Source organism: Schistocerca gregaria, chromosome 1, assembly GCF_023897955.1.
Source record: "Schistocerca gregaria isolate iqSchGreg1 chromosome 1, iqSchGreg1.2, whole genome shotgun sequence".
Lineage (NCBI taxonomy): Eukaryota > Metazoa > Arthropoda > Insecta > Orthoptera > Acrididae > Schistocerca > Schistocerca gregaria.
In genome coordinates, this window is record NC_064920.1 from 510226999 (window position 1) to 510242382 (window position 15384).

A 15384-nucleotide genomic window follows, 5' to 3' on the forward strand; every position below is an offset into this window, starting at 1 on the left:
TCGTTCGAATATTATAGGGGCTTAGGAAATGCCATAGAGAAATCGCTTGTACTTATACAACCCAAACAGCATGTTAACGATGACAATGTTCTGAGATGCCTCATCTAAGGGCAGCTTGAGATACGTATCAGCGAAATCTATCTCGGAAAAAGCTTTCCCCAGGAGCCTGTTTGGAGAAGAAAATAGGATAGATTTCTACCTACAACTGAGCATTGATGGTCCTCCTGAATTCTCCACGCAAGCAAAGAAAATCATTCGGCTTCAGGATGACGACTACAGGTGTGACTCATGCACTACATTTGATGTTTGCGATAACCCCATCTAACTCCAGACAAACGAGCTCTTGCTTCACAGTAACTCGCAATGCTACCAGAATCAGCCTGGTGGGCCAAGAACGAGGCGTGACATTCAGTGGAGACCAAGTTGACTTCATTCGAGATAGAAATTCCAAATGCCATGAAGATGTGGAAACCCAAAACGTTCGTGAGCGACTGATGGTCGATGACAAAGAATGTCAGAATCCGGCTAACATATTTGTATGTTGCTGCAGTCGAGAACTGCCCACGAAGAGGAATCGTACCATCACAGTAGGCTACCAAATTGCGCGATGATGGTGACAAGTCAGGTAAACCCAGTCGGTGCCTGATTGGTCAAAGAGACAGTGGCTCCACTGTCCTTCTGAAAACGTCCTTGTGACAAATGCAAAAAGTGAAAAACAGTTTCCGTGTGAAGGGGTCGCCCACGGGGGCCTGCAGCGCGGGTACAGTGTTCAGGTATCCTCAAGGCGGAGGGTGAGGCCGCGTAGAGTAACTGCAACATACTGAGTGGAGGTGGCCCTCCTTCGTACAGCATTTACCAGATTCCCAGCAATCTGAACAGTCTGCTTGGGAGTGAGGGGACAAATGCTGCGGACACGAAAGGAGCGGCCCCCATAGCTGTTACCGAGTGGCGAATGGAGGCTCAGAAGTCATAGACATGGGACAAAGATAAATCACGACGTTGCTGCAGTCTGGCCGTCGTCCTACTTTTACGATGCTGAGGCGCCGCACACGGTGGCGCGTGAACTGTCACCACTTGCGGCTTTGCCATGAGTCGTCCATTAGCCACCTGTGCCAATTTGGAATGAGTGGTGCGCAAGATGTCCTCGACGATTTATTCCAGTTGAACAACCACATCACGAGACAATGAGTCGGCGCAGGAAGTCTTGCATGCTTGATCGGACCGTGAAAAATCAGATTTTTGGCTGAGTACTTATAACACAGTGATCCACTAGCGGTGGAGTATAATAGTTATTTATGGTACTCATGAAAATCGACACAGTTGAACATTTTCTGGGAAGGAAAAAAGTGTCCGAGCTACCCAAGACAGAAAGAGCGATCGCTGCAATGAATCGTCCATGACTTGAATAGTATTGAAATGTGCCCCAGCCCTCCATAGCGTCACTGAAAGGAGGAAACCGTGGAGGACGGCTAGTGGAGTCTAGTACAGAGTACGCCGGACCTCGGTCGCAGTGGCCTCCAGTACACAAAGTTTTTCCGCCAAAATCTAAAAGCGACTGTTGTAGTGCGTCTGCATCTGCTACTGGTGCATCAGCTGCTGCTGTTGCTTGAGCAGGCTAACCAGTTTAGCTACCATGCTACGGAACAACTTCATTTCCTTCCAAAACCAACTGCTATATCCGCCAAAGGTCGGATGCCATTGCACACGTCCGAAAACCAGAGAGAAACGTTGATAACACAAGGAGGGTAGGCCATCTCAGGACGGGACTGAAACCCTCGCCAGAATTGAGCACCTGGGATGACCGAATGGTGGACCCAACACAACAAAAGCAAGTTCAATTCAGTTGGCTCTGAGCACTATAGGACTTACGTTCTGAGGTCATCAGTCCCCTAGAACTTAGAACTACTTAAACCTAAATAACATAAGGACATCACACACATCCATGCCCGAGGCAGGATTCGAACCTGTGACCGTAGCGATCGCGCGGTTCTAGACTGTAGCGCCTAGAACCGCTCGGCCACTCCGGCCGCAAGAGCAAGTCAGTGGCGACCAAAGCATCGACAGAACACTGTCAAAAGGTCAAGTAACAGCGACAATCCAATTAGAGACCAAATACACTCCTGGAAATTGAAATAAGAACACCGTGAATTCATTGTCCCAGGAAGGGGAAACTTTATTGACACATTCCTGGGGTCACATACATTACATGATCACACTGACAGAACCACAGGCACATAGACACAGGCAACAGAGCATGCACAATGTCGGCACTAGTACAGTGTATATCCACCTTTCGCAGCAATGCAGGCTGCTATTCTCCCATGGAGACGATCGTAAAGATGCTGGATGTAGTCCTGTGGAACGGCTTGCCATGCCATTTCCACCTGGCGCCTCAGTTGGACCAGCGTTCGTGCTGGACGTGCAGACCGCGTGAGATGACGCTTCATCCAGTCCCAAACATGCTCAATGGGGGACAGATCCGGAGATCTTGCTGGCCAGGGTAGTTGACTTACACCTTCTAGAGCACGTTGGGTGGCACGGGATACATGCGGACGTGCATTGTCCTGTTGGAACAGCAAGTTCCCTTGCCGGTCTAGTAATGGTAGAACGATGGGTTCGATGACGGTTTGGATGTACCGTGCACTATTCAGTGTCCCCTCGACGATCACCAGAGGTGTACGGCCAGTGTAGGAGATCGCTCCCCACACCATGATGCAGGGTGTTGGCCCTGTGTGCCTCGGTCGTATGCAGTCCTGATTGTGGCGCTCACCTGCACGGCGCCAAACACGCATACGACCATCATTGGCACCAAGGCAGAAGCGACTCTCATCGCTGAAGACGACACGTCTCCATTGGTCCCTCCATTCACGCCTGTCGCGACACCACTGGAGGCGGGCTGCACGATGTTGGGGCGTGAGCGGAAGACGGCCTAACGTTGTGCGGGACCGTAGCCCAGCTTCATGGAGACGGTTGCGAATGGTCCTCGCCGATACCCCAGGAGCAACAGTGTCCCTAATTAGCTGGGAAGTGGCGGTGCGGTCCCCTACGGCACTGCGTAGGATCCTACGGTCTTGGCGTGCATCCGTACGTCGCTGCGGTCCGGTCCCAGGTCGACGGGCACGTGCACCTTCCGCCGACCACTGGCGACAACATCGATGTACTGTGGAGACCTCACGCCCCACGTGTTGAGCAATTCGGCGGTACGTCCACCCGGCCTTCCGCATGCCCACTATACGCCCTCGCTCAAAGTCCGTCAACTGCACATACGGTTCACGTCCACGCTGTCGCGGCATGCTGCCAGTGTTAAAGACCGCGATGGAGCTCCGTATGCGACGGCAAACTGGCTGACACTGACGGCGGCGGTGCAAAAATGCTGCGCAGCTAGCGCCATTCGACGGCCAACACCGCGGTTCCTGGTGTGTCCGCTGTGCCGTGCGTGTGATCATTGCTTGTACAGCCCTCTCGCAGTGTCCGGAGCAAGTATGGTGGGTCTGACACACCGGTGTCAATGTGTTCTTTTTTCCATTTCCAGGAGTGTAGAAAAACCAAGACCAAAGAGGGGTCGTCCACGATAGTATGGTGGATATAGTATCGAACGCTGTCAGAAGAAGTACACGACGGAGTAAGTCGTTGAGGTGCAGTCGTATTTATGCCGACCGCGAGGGACACAATTGGCTGATGTGTTCACGTGGAGAGGCGGTAGTGCACTCTTTAGGCGAGTGTACTGCTGTGGCGACACTGAGATCCAATGGCTCCGGCGGGTATACAACTACCACGCATTCGGATACCCGATACCAGTCAATGATTGGTTCAGATGGACCAGACGATCTAGCCTATTCCACGCAAACACAGCTCACTCTATTATGGAGGCACCACCTACTTGCACGGTTTCTCGTTGACAATGTGGTGCTATGACTTAGCGGGGTCTACGCCACACTCGAACACTGTTACCAGCTCTTACCAACTGAAACCGAAACTCATCTGACCAGATCACGATTTCTCAATTGTCTAGGGCCCAGCCGAAAAGTCACGAGCCCAGGAGAGGAGCTACAAGCGATTTCGTACTGTCGAAAAACGCGCTCGCGTAGATCGTCTGGGATACGTTCGCCTTACGTCCCACCTTGATTTCTGTTGTTGTTTCTCGAAGTGTTGTAGGTATCAAGCGATGCCCGTTGGCCACTGATTAGTCCATTGTGAGAGATAATGCCTGAAATTTTGTATTCTCTGGACACTTGACAGTGCGGATCCTGGAATATTGAATTTCCTAACGATTTCCGAAATGGAGCCTCCAATACATCCCACTACCTCTCTGCGTTGAAAGTCTGTCTACTCCCCTTGTGCGTCCATAACTTCGTCGGAAACCTGAGTCACGCGAGACACCTGAGTAGAAATGACAACTATGCCAGTGAACTGCTCATTCAAGCCTTGTCTACTTGATACTTCCGTCTTCTGCATATGTTCGTGTGCTATCCCTTGACTTTTGTCACCTCATTGTGTTTGGTACTATTAATCTTTTCAGTACCGTTGACTACACTATCCAATGGTTCCCCGTGTTTCAAAAATACCCTGTTAAGTTGATCATGATAGTCTCTTGATATAATTTTGTATCTACGCAATTATTCTACCTTTCTTTCAAGTATTCACACGATGGAGCATCCGTTAACTCTCATGCCACATTAAATAAGCTGTAGCGTTTCCTGCTAATTTGCATCTAGCTACGTTTAATGTTCTAAGTTCAGTTTCCCAACCTGGAAGCTATATCCATTTTATCAAAGAAAACCATGATTTTCGATGAATGGAGTTACCAGCGAAATGGTGATAGGTTCCCTACGATATGACCACTCAATTTTTTCTTCCTGTGTCTTTAATTTCCCTATGCAAATCTGAGTGACCCACCTGTAACTGAGCTCTTTGATCCAACAGATGTTGAATCGCACCCTAACGACAATTTCTTAAGTCATTTTACCCGCATAGTACCTTCGGCCTCCATAGCTGTAGGATATGCGTGGCTACTTCGCGGAGGACTTAATTTCTATTCCTAGTATTGCCGTCGATATTTTCTTGGTGAGATGCCAACTACGGAGCTCCTCGGCCGATTAATAGTGCTTCTGAAGTCACGGAATGGACTTGGAGAGTGATGTGCTGACTACATGGCCCCCATACCGATCCCGGTTGGGCCGGTTTGTCCCATCTAGGTCATTTATAGCCATGGGATGCCTTCTTGTGCTTTACACACCCCCATCTTTGCTAGATATTCACACGTCCACTAAACGACATTTAGGCACTCTGTCACTTATGGTGTCAGAAGAAACCTTCTATGCTACAGTCGTTCCCGACAGCAAGTTGGACCACTCTTCGCAGGTAATGGGATGGCGGGGTTCAGTGATGATTAAGTAGCCATGTCGTGGTACTGCATGGGCCACATAGTTATTCTGCACTTTCGCAGTGCCACCACAATTATGTGGTCAGTTGTAACCAATTAGGTTCTTCCCAAATGTCTGTTTTCGTTCTCCAATGGTTTGTTTTCTATATTTTTGCTTTAGGGTGCAAAAAGCAGCTATGTCATATGCGCCAAAGTCTAAGCTCTATAAAACGAAGACAAAGAGGAGTTACGAAACGGGTGTACGTCAGTCGCAAGTGACATTATAGAGGCCAGCTGATGGAGGGCTAGAAAAGACATCATACAGGAACGGAGGTCCTAAACTAAAAATTAAATGGCCTTCCCTGAACTGCTTTGGCGGATAAAAAATTAAATGCTTTCGATAGCCCCGGCGTCATTTGCTAAAACGGCCGAAAACTCAGATACCAAACCCAAGTGGGAACGTAAACGGTTAAAAAATAGTCATTCCATCAGGAAGTGGAAGACAGCTAAAACTTGGGAGCAACGTGTACAAAGTAGTGCGGTAGCGCCACTTATAAAATGACGATGTCTAAAAAGGCAGTGCCCACTACGCAGCCTAGTTGAAATGACCTCCTGCCGGCCGGAAGTCCGAGAGGAGGTCGTCCAAGCCACTGGGAGCAGCCTAATAAGCGAGAGCTTCTTCCTGTGAAGGGAGGACGTTTGCCGATGCGAGAGTGGCACCACCTCTTGACAGACGGCAACACAGAGATCTTCAGAAGTAATATAGGAACTAGTAGGCTGAGGCACAAGGACTGCATCCTTGGCAGCAGCTTCAGCAGCCTCGATTCCTGGCCGACCGATATGGCCAGGAACCTACATAATCATCACTCTTACTTCAACAAGACTGAACAAGTGACTGTTTTCCTGGACCCGCTCCATTAAGGGATGGCCGGTGTACAGCGCACATAGACTTTGAAGGCCGCTGAATGAGTCTGAGCACTGGACACAAATTAAAAGTCTTTGTCGCTGAATGTACTCCATGGCCTGATACAGGGCGAAGAACTCGGCTGTAAATACAGAGCAGTGTGGCGGGAGCCGATATCGAAAGGCACAGATGCCCATGACGAAGGCACACACGACCCCACGGTCCTTCCGAGAGCCATCAGTGTACACAAAGGTACTATCGCGAAGTTCCAAGAGAAGGTTGTGAAACTGAAGGAGACCGAGCGAGGCAGGAGTAGTCTCCTTAGGAAGCGAATCAAGGGCTAGGTCAACATTGGCCACTTCATGAAGCCAAGATGGTGAAGGGTTCACACCCACCAGGATAGCTGCAGGTAGTGTAAAGTTAAGCCGCCATAGCAAGTGCCAAAAGCAGACTCCAGGGGTTACACAGGAGACGGACATGCCCCAGACTGGCGATCAAGAGGATCATCGAAGAAGGAGACATAGGATGGGTGTTGTGGCGATACCTGTAAGACACCGCTAGCCCACGCCTCTCGCGGTGTGCGTTTAACCCCATTTAAATGACGCGCCAAGCGCGCGCCCAGCGGCTGTACGATTAATTAAATAATCGGCGTGCTAAACACAGGGGAAATCTCTGGTCCAGAGGGACGTGAAGAGGCTGTGGTCCAGAGAGAGAGTAGAGTCAGTCGAGACTTGTTCAGTCTTAAGAGTCAGTCGAGCTAGAAAGTGTCTTGTGAAACGATCATTCTGTGGATAATATTAGTGTGATGATTTCTTTTATATGTGTTGTGTTGTCTTCTTTGATGAGTAAAAAAAAATATAGGTAAAATAAATTTTTGTGATGTCCATCAATAAGTTCATTCCAGTAAAAATAGAACCACTTCCCTTCACCTTTATTCACCCTTTTTTCTTTCTTTCCTTTCAACAAAATAAAAACAAAAAATTACCACCCTCCCTTTTTTTTTTAAATTCCGGACATCACAGTGTCAACTAATGGCAGACAAACGGCATACATACCAGCTGAGGAGAAAGTCATGGCAGTAGGACAGTGGTAGCTCAGCAGCTTCAGGATACAGTCTCTCAACCGGGCTAGTGTAAAATGCACGAGGCCAAACAGATGCTACGAAGGTGGATAATATTGAGACAGCTTAAGAGAGATGGACGTGCTGACCCATAAACAAAGCATCCCTAGTCGAATTTCGAACGGACAAGTGGCCGGTAGAAACGGAGAATTGTGGTTCGATCGGCACTCCAGAAAGTATCATTAAGGAGACGTAGGGTATTTATGAACCGCCTAAAGCGGGCTGCAAGGTTAGACATATGGGAGGACCAAGACAGTTTCCTATCGAGCATGAGCCCCAGGAATTTCGTAGTTTCAAAGAACGGAAGGGAGACGGTGGGAGAAACCATTTACGCCTCCAGAAATTCATACAGACGGTTTTGTCAGTGGAGAAACGAAAGCTATTTTCGATGCTCCAGGAGTAAAAACGATGAAGACATTGTTGACGACTCCGCTCAGTGTGACAGGTCCGTGGAGAACAGCAATAGATGGCAAAATCGTCAACAAATAGGGAGCTGTTGACCTCCAGCAGGAGACAGACCTTTATAGGGTTAATGGCCACAACAAAGACGACGGAACCCTGACGCACACCGTTTCCTGGATAAAAGTGTCCTACAAGGCAGAACCCACTCGCATCTTGAAAACTCGGTCTTTAAAAATATCAAGAAGGAAACAGGGCGGGCGGCCATGGAAGTCCTACGTGTAAAGAATATGGTAGATACAAGTTCTCCAGCAGGTGTCGTAGGCGTTCTCCAAATCGAAAAACACGGCCACAGTCTGCGATATCCACAGAAAACCATTCACGACATGGGTGGACAAAGCAGCGAAATGGCCGACTACCGGACGCAACTCTCGAAATTCGTTAGTAAATTCTCGAGTCACCATACCAGTTGGACATGAATCATACAGTCTGTCATCTTACAAACGCTGCTGGTGAGAGAGATGGGGTGGTAGCTAGAAGGAAGGTTTGTGTCCTTACCGGACTTAGGTATGGGTATGACGGTGGCTTCGAGCCCAAGTCAGGGAAATGTGCTCTCTGCTCAGATGCGGTTGTGCATGTTAAGCAGAAAGTGCGTGCCCGCAAGAGAAAGGTGCTGCAACATCTGAATGTGGAAAGCATCTGACCCGGGGACAGAGGATCGGGATGAACTGGGAGCATGCTCTAGCTCCCTCATATAGCCCTCACGATTCTGAGAAGAGAACGGTGTCGCCCCAGCGTGGTCCACTCGTTTCCGGTGGAGGCAGGTGGGGTCATAGGAACGGCTCGAAATTTCCGCAAAAAGGCGGCCCGGGGTGTTGGAGATAGCAATAGTGTCCAAGATAACATCACCTGCTACTGTAAGGCCTGAAATTAGCGAACGGATCTTGGTCCGAGAGAGCCGTCGGAAGTTGGCCCACACGACAAAGAAGGGGTGGAACTGTTAAAAAAAATAATGAATAAAAACCAGCTAATTTTTTTATCCCGCAAATAGCTACGAAAGTTTGCACGCATTTGCCATCTTAGGATGACGGTGAAAAACGCGGAGAGCACGTCACCGTCGCCATGAAGGGGTAAAACCGCCAGTCAGCCTTAGTAAGCTGCCATTTGGGCGTGCACGCAGGTGAGATAAGAGTCAGCAAACGGATAGCAGAAGGGAAATAGTCACTCGAGTAGGTGTCAGAAAGAACGGACCACACAACACGATGGGTAAGCTGGGCAGTGCAAAAGGAGAGGTCCAAATGGGAATAGATGTGCGAGGAGTCAGAAAGGAGAGTGGGTGCTTCAGTGTTAAGGCAGAAGAGGTTGAGTTTATTAAGAATAACAGCCAAGAGGGCAGCTCTCACAGGTTCCGGGACAAAGTCGCCAAGCAGCAGAAACAGTGTAGGTAGCTGCCCAATAAGCTAAAGGAAATCTGCCCTGGTAACATCGAATGATAGAGAGACATTAATGATACTGAGCAAAAAAGTCAGGTGGGAAAGGAAAGTGCGAGCTGCAGCATCTTGAAGATGGGTAGCCAGGGAGATGGGTTGACTATGAATGTCATCCCATATGAGTAGCATGAAGCTTCCATGAGATGGGATGCCCACCTCAGAGGGAAGGTCAAAACTTCAAATGGTCTAAATGGCTCTGAGCACTATGGGACGTAACTTCTGAGGTCATCAGTCCCCTAGAACTACTTAAACCTAACTAATCTAATGACATAATACACATCCATGACCGAGGCAGGATTCGAATCTGTGACCATAGAGGTGGCGCAGTTCCAGACTGTAGCCTCTAGAACCACTCACCCTCACCGGCCGGCCAAAGGTCCAAACTAACCAGGAAGAAATGTAAATACTCGAAACGGTCTTGAGGGCGCAATTTCGTTCAATGAAGGCAGAGTACAAGGGAACGCTGCACTGCTAAAAGCAGCCATAAATCTTCTTTGTGAGACTGAAGCCCACGAATGTTCCATTGGAGGAGAGTCATGATGAGGAAGACATGAAGGGGTGTCACCTGACCGGCTGCAGAGTGACAGCCCATCAAGAGTCGCTACTACAGGGAACAGAGGAAGAAGGATCCTGTTCCATGGGTCCACAGAAGCATTGGCTTAGTTGCCCAGTCGGTCTGTGGAGTCCAACGCTGAAGAACGGTTGGTGGTGCACACCGGCGATTTGGTCGGCCAGGCTCAGGTACCACGTGGCGACACCATCGAAGAGGATCAAGTTGGCGAAGGAGGACTTTTTTGAGCCCTTCCGGTTAGACGAAGACTCAGGTGTTGGTTGACTGGAGGGATGTAGGAGGTCTTCATAGGAGTAATCCATCTGTCTTTTCTGGCTTACAGTTGTGTAACTGGTGGCTTCGCCCCTTGAGGTCAGAGTTTGATGGCTTGTTGAACAGCTGGACTGGGGGATGGCGATGCTACTTTGACACTGGGAGACTTTACAACCTCAGAGCTGAATTGGAGGACGCATGTTTGCGTGGCCATGTCCTTCAAGGAGAGTGGGGTAACAAAAACTGAGCTATAGGTGCCAGACGGGAGAATGCAGGGTTTACGACTAGCCTATAACTTGCCAGAAACTGAGTAAGGCACTTTTCCTTTACCCGTATCTCTTGGACAGCCCATTCATCAAGATACACGGGAAAATCCCGAGAGGAGCTGGCATGGTCACCAATTTAGTTGATAGTGCAGGGAGCTGGAGGCGGACATTCATCCTTGTTTGCGTCCATACCAAAGATTAAAGATTTGGTTGTGTGTCGAAAAGACATTCTAGTGTGGTTGAAACGATGACACTCATAGCATCACATCAGGTTCAGAATATATGGCCTGACTGTAATAATTTCATAGCATGCTTTAGTCTTGGATGGAAGCACCACTCTATCAAAGGTGAGAAAAAGAGTGCGGGTGGGCACTAAGGACGAACCTACTTCATTCATTACCTGGCGGACTGACGTGACACTGACCAGAGAGGTAAGACTGGATTTTCGCCCCAGTTAGACCGTCGAGATTCCTAGTGTAAATAACGACATGGGAAAAATTCTAATTTCTGTGGGCCTTGACACGCACAGTCATGGAGAAGCGAGGCGCCAAGCAGTTGTTGTGCTTGAGAATCAGAAGTAGTCTCTAAAAGCAAAGTGACATTCTATATACGAGAGCAGGATGTCACAGGGCAGGCAACTGCATCATCACCTTTCAGAATAATAAACGGATTAACCATGGCAAAATACTGACCGTCTTAAGTAAGTGAGACCACGAGGAACCGTGGTGCAGGTGGAAGGGTCTTCGAATCGTTAGCCACATTGCGTCTACGTTTCGTAGACGTTGATTATGAAGATGATTGACTCATTGGCCGAAAATCCTTCATGATCGCCAGCATCTCCAATGGTGCTCTCCTTCCAACTGGGGACTCCCTTCAAAAGGGGGCACAAGCACCTTAGGTGATTGTTCACACCTCAAGTCATACCTACCCAACAGCTGACAGAGGGACCAATCGGCAATTTGAGAAGAGTACAGCTCAGGCAGTCACCCCTCCCTGGGCCTTGCATATACCAGGGGGTACATGCGAACACTAACTGTAGACCTGGGGCTGGGAATTGCGCTTTACCCAGTCACATGTTATGCGTCAGGGGCATGGTCCGTCCTTAAGGAGCGCATACTGAGGAAGATTAAGAGGAGGAACCTCAAACGCTCAAGCAGAGGAACGAGAGGAGAAGGGACACAAAGAAAGGAAAATGGAGAGACAAACAATGGTGAAACAGATCTTATGTCATCGACAGACAGTGCAGAACATTCCCAAGAACACCTCAGACATGTCTCTCAAGGGACGGGATAAAGAGTAGCAAGAGTATAGACATGATGCACGGAAGCAGAAAATTCTGCAAAGGCTGGGGCCCGTGGTAGACACGTACGAACCCACTAAAGAGTAGTGAGCCCCTTTGGGGGCCAGGGTTCTCCAATGGTGATACTGTGTTCCAAGACGACAAGATCGACGTTCATACAGTTCGTATCAGTCAGGATTGGTGTCGTGAGCAAGAGGAAGAGCCTTTTTGGTCTTTAGGGCCAGAAGTATGTGTGATTCTCATTCGTCATCATCATTACCTGAACTTGCAGCTGCCTTACAGGAACAGTGGTATAATATACCATTGAAAATCATACAGAACCTGCATTTGTTCATTTCGAGACGCCTTAAAATGCTTTAAATGCAACATACTTTCCTACACCGTATTGTGTATTGTAACACGTTGTATTTCCTTGTTTCCAAATTTTTGTCCGCTCCCCATACATCAGGATCCCGAAGGTGCATCAACATAGGCTTCCATGTGTTTGGTCACGAAAGTGAGCAAAAGTATAATTCCTAATAAGTTTTAAAGTAACTGAAAAGTTTTGATTTGCAAGTCCTTTCTCTTGACTGCTAAAACAGAAAGGGAATTGCATTTATAATCTGAAACTGAAGATCTTGATTTATCCCAAGTACAAAATTTAATAGGAATGCGCTGAAAGCAATATTTATATCTTTCTTTAAGCGTTTTCTCACGCTTCAGGACGAGAAAATAACTTGATGATCTCTCTGAAACCACGTAATTATTTCCGACAAAAATGTTGGATTGTGTTAGCTCTATGCACTAAAGCTTACTAAATAGCTCTAGTTCGTTTTAGATGAGGGTTACTATGTTGTTCACAACTAATTGGTCTTCAACTCTACTTCAGGAAGCTTGGACGCAGCATTTTAGAGGAATGTACGAGCTGTGTTACTGCAAAACCCTAAATAGCTTGTGACGCTAATAACACGATCGTGAATCATTTGCATAGGAAAGAAGTTGCTGACAATAATAATATACACTGAAGTGCCAAAGGAACTGTAACAGGCAAGCATATTCAAATACAGAAATATATAATCAGGCAGAATACGACGTCGCTGCCGGTTACGCTTATAAAAGGCAAGAAGTGTCGCGTAGTTATTCGATCGTATACTGCTTGTACAACGGCAGTGAGTTTGAACGTTGTGCTATAGTCGGTGCATGGGCGATGAGATACAGCATCTCCGAGGTAGCGGTGAAGTGGGGATTTTCAAGTACGATCATTTCACGAGTATATCAGGAATCCGGTAAAACATCAAATCCTCGACATCACTGCGGTCGGAAAAAGATCCCTCAAGAACGGGACCAATGACGACTGACGACAATCGTTCAACATGATTGAACTGCAGCCCCTCCTCAAATTGCTATAGATTTCAGTGCTGGACTATCGACAAATGTCAGCCTGGGAACCATTCAACGAAACATCATTGATACTGGCTTTTGGAGCCGAAGGCCCAATTGTGCATCCTTGAGGAGAGCACGACACAAAGCTTTACGCTACCCCTGGGCCCGTCAACACAGACATTGAAATGTTGATGACTGGAAACTAGCTTCCTGGTCGGACGAGTCTCGTTTCAAATTCTATCGAGCGTACGGACTTGTATGGGTATGGAGACAACCTCATGTATCCATGGACCCTGTATTTCAGCAAGGGGCTGTTGAAGCTGCTGGAGGCTCTGTAATGATGTGGGCCGTGCTGATTGGAGTTACATGGGACCCCTGATATGACTAGATACGACTCTGACAATGACACTCACGTAAGCATCCTGTCTGATCACCTGCAACCAGTCATGGCCATTGTGGATTCCAACGGACTTGGGGAATTCCAGCAGCACTATGCAACACACCACACGTCTAGAATTGCTACTGAGTGTCTCCAGGAACACTCTTCTGTGTTTAAACACTTTAGATGGTCACCAAGCTACCCCCAGACATGAACATTACTGAATATACCTGTGGTGCTTTGCAACGTGCTGTACCGAAGAGATCTCCACCCCGTCATGCTCTTACTGATTTGTGGACAGCCCTGCAGGATTCATGGTGTCAATTCCTTCCGGCACTAATTCACACATTAGCCGAATCCGTGCCTCGTGGTGTTGCGGCTCTTCTACGTGCTTGAGGGGATCCTACACGATATTAGCTAGCTGTGACAGATTCTTTGGCTTTTTTTGTAGAAGAGGGGAAACATTATTGAGGATCTGTTAGAGGTGGCTTTGGAGGTGTGGTGCTTCAGCATGGATAGCTGTCACAGACGATATTATCGATAGCCTGCTCAGAACTATTGGTGTATGGATTAACTATCGATTGCGTTGTGGATTTATTTTAAATGGAAAATAGATTTCTAAGAATTTTTAATCGATTAAAGAGAACAATACAAGATATTCGAATGTTGTTTTATAATAATTAAGGTACTTTAATTCCTGCTCTTTAGTCTGCCGTTTAAGACACAACATTAAAGATATGCAAATCCTGCTTTATTAAAACTGAGTTATTTAAATACTTCTCCTTTAGTCTGTTGCGTTTTCATGAGTTCTTTCTCCTGCCTTGGAGAAAAACCTCTCTGCAGGAACTGAAGTCGGTGAACTGTACAAATATTTTGTGACCATTACATGCAACATACATTAGCTTTTACCTAATGATCTAATACACAAGTATGCTTCTGCATTACAGATTTTTCAAAATATTGTCATAGGTTGATTATGGAATCACTGATTGTTGTAAGGACACCAACGTTACATAATGGCTGATTAGGCAAGAGAAAGTTCATCATCCGACTCCAAATTGGTAGACGTATCTGCAGACGTGTTACCACTGCTCATGGAAGCTTCTGTTTCAGGTAATATTTTGGATGTTGATGCGATGGTAGCAGAGTTCTGTTTCTGAAGTAATTGTGCAGCGATCTCTGCCCTTGAAATGTCCTTAAACCAAGATTTTAATCCTAGGATATAATAATGTCGCAAGCATATTAACAGTCGCTGTGTTAAATGGTTTCACTCTTTCATTGACTGACTTAATCAAGGAATCCAGAACACTTCGTGAGTCACTGGTGTTAAGGTGCTTTCCGAGTGTGTGCACTTCGCAGAAATATCTTCTATAACAGGTATAATTAAGGAAGCAGTGACGTGTTATTCCCCTGAGAACGATGTTGTTGCTACTTCAGATGATTCAAGAAGACGTATTATCTCTTGTATAGCTAAGTAATTTTCTGCTGTGAGGGAAGGTGGTGGTTTTGCACTATCATTGACTGCTATTGCAAGCTCACTTTGTACGTCGAAAATTCTGTTGAGCATGTAGTATGAGCTGTTCCATCGGGTCACCACCTCTTGTGTCAGTTTCTGTTCTTTTTTGTTTACTCTTTTCTGAGCATTGTGCAGTCTGTCACTGGCTAGTGAAGAGTTATGGATGAAAGTCACACGATAACGTATACTTTCAATAAAATTTTGCAAAATGATTCCACTTTGAAACAGTCAAATGGTTCAAATGGCTCTGAGAACTATGGGACTTAATATCTATAGTCATCAGTCCCCTAGAACTTAGAACTACTTAAACCTAACTAATCTAAGGACATCACACAACATCCAACCATCACGAGGCAGAGAAAATGCCTGACCCCGCCGGGAATCGAACCCGGGCTTGAAACAGTCTTGATCCGTTTAGTCGATGCAGTGAGAAAAACAGGTTGAATGTTGAATCCTTATGATT